The sequence below is a fragment of the Tiliqua scincoides genome, chromosome 4, assembly GCF_035046505.1.
Source record: "Tiliqua scincoides isolate rTilSci1 chromosome 4, rTilSci1.hap2, whole genome shotgun sequence".
Lineage (NCBI taxonomy): Eukaryota > Metazoa > Chordata > Lepidosauria > Squamata > Scincidae > Tiliqua > Tiliqua scincoides.
The window spans coordinates 57,268,214-57,272,557 of NC_089824.1; positions in this window are offsets into that span (position 1 = coordinate 57,268,214).

Genomic DNA, 4,344 nt, shown 5'->3' on the forward strand with positions numbered 1-4,344 from the left:
GTTGCCAGAATGTGACTGTGTTCAGCCATGAACTGCCTCAGGGACTCTGGCTCCGGATTTTGCCTCGAGGTTGACTCCTGAAGCCTTTTCCATAACTGGATGTAGCCACAAGGCAGTGGAGGTTTGGGATCAGAGTTTTCCTTCTCTCAGATGAGCTGCCTTCCCAGGCTGACGAGTCCCATCTACCCAGTGGCTGTTTAGTCGCCTCTTACGACAAGTACAGCCAAACTGAGGGCCTATTCTTATCCCCAGCCCCCAGGGGAATAGAAACAGCAGTAGAGAAAGATAAACAATAGGGCCTCCTCTTTGAGACTCTTTGTAGTATGAAATACTATTATTATCCCAGCCATTACATGTTAATAAAACATATACATTTTCTGATGCCAAGATTAATCTCCATATTAAAAGCAGTTATACCTGAAGCAACCCTCAGACTGGTGCCTGTACTGGCTAAAGTTTTGGTGAAGGTGAGAAGTTATTTAACTGAACATTCATTCACTGGTCTGGGAAACTGGTGAAAACTTAAAACAAGGCTCACAAATGACTAAAAGGTGTCTAGTTGGATATGTTCATGTGTAAATCTGTTCAGATTAATTTCTTCTCAGACCTTTTATTCTGTAATAGCATGAAACACTTGACAGTGAATATTCTTGGTGTGCAGAAAATCAACATTATCATATAAGCAGCTTGTATTAAGGAACATTTTTTTTAAGTGCCTTTGCTGCTTTTTGAAAACGCCTTTGTCCTGCATGTAACTACTTTCCCAGCTGGATCTAGATGTGTTAGCATCATGTTAGCCAGCCCAGGAACTGTAGCTCTCCAGAATCGGTGTGCATGCTTTCGGTTTTGTTGCAAATTATCACTTCCTGGCTGCACTTGTCCTTGAAGAAAGCAGTGTGGCCAGCTAGTCAAAGGGTATGCCATTTCATAGCCATTTGGGATTGGTAACTCTACAGGTGATCTCATTAAGAAGGTGCAAGTCACTTCCCACTACTGCCTTTGCAATGATGAACTGTGGCTTGATATGGACTGCAAGGACACCAATAAATCATAAAGTGCCAGTGCCTGTTTACTAAGAACCTGGAAAGTTGGGGCAAAGTCCTGAGCTGCCCTCCACCTCACCCCTCCTTGCAGCGTTCTCCCCTTGTTCCGCCTCACGGGGGGGGGAGGGTTGTTCAACATCAAAAGGAGTTGGGACAGTCATGATGGGGATGCCATCACTTATTTATGTAAGATGTGGAGATAGTTGATGGGCTCATTAAATTCCAGTGCCATGCTTCACACTTACTATACATCAGTAAGACCCAGGTCTCCCTCTCTAGCTCAGAACTTTCCCCCTGTATCCAATCCTTTGTCTCCAATTACCTGTCTGATATTTTCTCTTGAATGTTTCATCAAGATGTCAAACCCGGTATGTCCAAGAGACAACATTTTTCTCTTAGACATACTCTTTCATCTTTCTTAACACTTCCACTTCTCACATACTTTCTGCAATAGCATAGCTGTCTCATCTGCTGCCCAAGGCAGTGACTCCTGAAATCACCCCACTGTGTAGATATAGAAATAAGTGGTTGTGATGTAATGATGTCACCATGCTATCACCAATTACTTCTGGGTAAACAGCTACTGACTTGACGGCTTTTTCACTGCACTCACAGCAGTGAAAAAGCAGCCAGTACAGGTGAAGAAGCTGGTGGTGCAATCTTGCTGCCCACCACCCTCATTCCTTCCAAAGGAGAAGGAATAGGGACTGTGGGTCACCACCCACAGTGGAGGATTGTATCCTATTCCTTCTGGAGGATTGTATCCTCCACTGCCTCTAAGTGTTTGAAGCCAAAGAAACAGAGGCAAAGGTGGCAGGTGTGATTAGCAGTGAGATAATGAAACTACACCTGTCAGGTTTTTTTACACTAAAAAGCCACGGCCGCCATCTTGGTTGGACTCATGGTTGTACCCCCTCATGTGATGACCCTGGGGTGGAACCTGGGTTGCCCCCTGCCCCCAGTTAGATATCCCACTGACTCTGGGATCAATGACAATTTTACCATCCATCCTTCTGCTAAGACACAACCGTTGGGCACTAATCACTGATCCATCCTTCTCTTTTGCTTCCTATATCAAGCTCATAGCTCAGCTCTAAACATAAACACCATCTCTCAACTTTCCTGACTTCCAGGACACCAGGTTGTAATTTGTTCAGTTTTTATCAATAGCACATCAGAAAAGTGGAAATCATGAGCCTTTCCTCCGTCTTCTCATTCCTAGATAAGAAATGGGTAGATGCAATATGTCTCATTGCCATTATTACTATGATAAAAGAAGCTGTGTCTTTGGAAATTCTTCTTCTGGCTACTAACTTAACTTCACAGATTCCTACCAACCCCAAACCTCTGCCTTTAAAGCACAGCAATTAAATCTCCTTTACTTCCTTCATTCCAGGGCATTGCACAAGTGTTGTTGCTACTTTCCCAGAGAGACATATTCACACCTTCACTTTCCTTTTCCAAATCAAGTAGGTTCTATCTAATGTAAACAAGCTCTTAACCTTACTCTAGAAAACAAATGCATTTTTGCCAAAACAGTCTGCTTAAGGTATGTGGAGATTACATACTTCTTGGAAAACATAATGAAAAGAAAACATCAAGTGACCAAGATATTAATCCTAAATATCAAGTCCACTTTTCTTTAACAACCCAATGTCCAGGGAAGATAAGAGCATTAAAATAATTTTCATCTGTTTAGAGGTACATTTTCCTCTCTCATACGTGGATAAAATCCTTACCCACTTCCCTTTGCCTTATTCCTAGTCTCACCAAACCAGATTTAGCCCCATACTTTGTGCATAGCCTAATTGTTTTCTACCCTAGTGTCTTTTGTCAAGCCTTTTAACATGTCATCAGAAGTATGATCATTTTCTCCATTCGAACATTTTAAATGTGCATTACTATGCTTTTACACACAACCACAAGGAGGCAGGATTTACCAGGAAGTGGCAGAGAAAAATGGGGAGTTCAACTTCAGGAGTCCAAACTTTTGAACCTATTTTGGAATTAGAATCAAGGATTTGGATTAAAGTTCTGAATCATAGCAAGTATCCAAATTTCTGTGCTCAGTTCCAGTTCTAGTGCATTCCCTAAGACATTCATCTGATCTTTTTAATGGTCCAAAACTGGAAAACGGGAGCACCGAGATGTGCACATTGGGACAACTGTTGTAGAAAATGGCATACCTGTTGCTATACTAACAACCATGGATACTGAGAGATGCAGCCTATACTGTATTTATAGCTAAAAGTGCAACTCTCCATATTGTATTCAAATATACCTTTTTCCATGACCATTTATTCTTCCTGTCTCCTATTTAAGTATATAAACTCTAGTTACTGATCACCTATTTCCAAAGTCCCCCCTCCCATACTCATAGGACTTTAATCAAAACAGTGCCATTCATAAAGAAGATGGTTTCTGAGTACTTAAAACTCCAGAGGTTTGCAACTCAGCTTAAAAAGGCAATAAAGCTACTCAGTATTTTGCTTCTTGGGAGCCTAAGGATTAAAAAGAGAGCTAAAAGGGAAAATTCCTAGAGAGGAACCAGTCTTCTTGCTGTAAGAGGGGAGGAGTGGCTTGGAAAAGGAAAGGTTTTTTTTGCAGAAGACTCTAATCTACTCTTCCTGCCTATAAGCAAGATCCAGGGCATGCTTCCTCTGAAGTAAACTCCAATGAGTCCAGATGGACTTGCTCCCAGGAATATGTGCATAGTACTGCAACATTTTGTGTGAAACAAAGTGTTTCCTCACCATGTGTGTATTCTTGGACCTTTTCCAGTTTCAGAGTTCAGATTTTTCCTCACCCCATTAGGCCTTTTCTTTTTTCGTTCTGTCAAAATAAGATGCGCTGTCTGCTAATCAAGATCTGGCCACACATTGGAGAAACTGAATTCAGCTGTAAAGTCAACTCTGTGAGTACCACATGCAGTGTCATGAATAACTTGATTCTAATTCCGATTCTAGTTCTAAAATTATTTACTTACCTATGCTAGTTTTTCATCCCCTTCATTTTTATTTTATTTTATTCAGTCTTTTATTCAACATTTTATTATACAAACAATAAAGAGTTGCATGGAACCTTTAAAAAGTTTTAGCTGTGAAGTGCCCTGCAAGGCTATAGATGAAACACAGCCCAATCCTATCCACACTTTCCTGGGAGTATGCCCCATTCACTCTAATGGGACTTACTTCTGAGTAGACATGCCGAGGCTTGGGCTGTATATCTCTGGGTGGGGTAAATAAACCATTCAATACTCAAAAACAGTTCCGCTAGATGGCACTGTGTGGATACATCGATT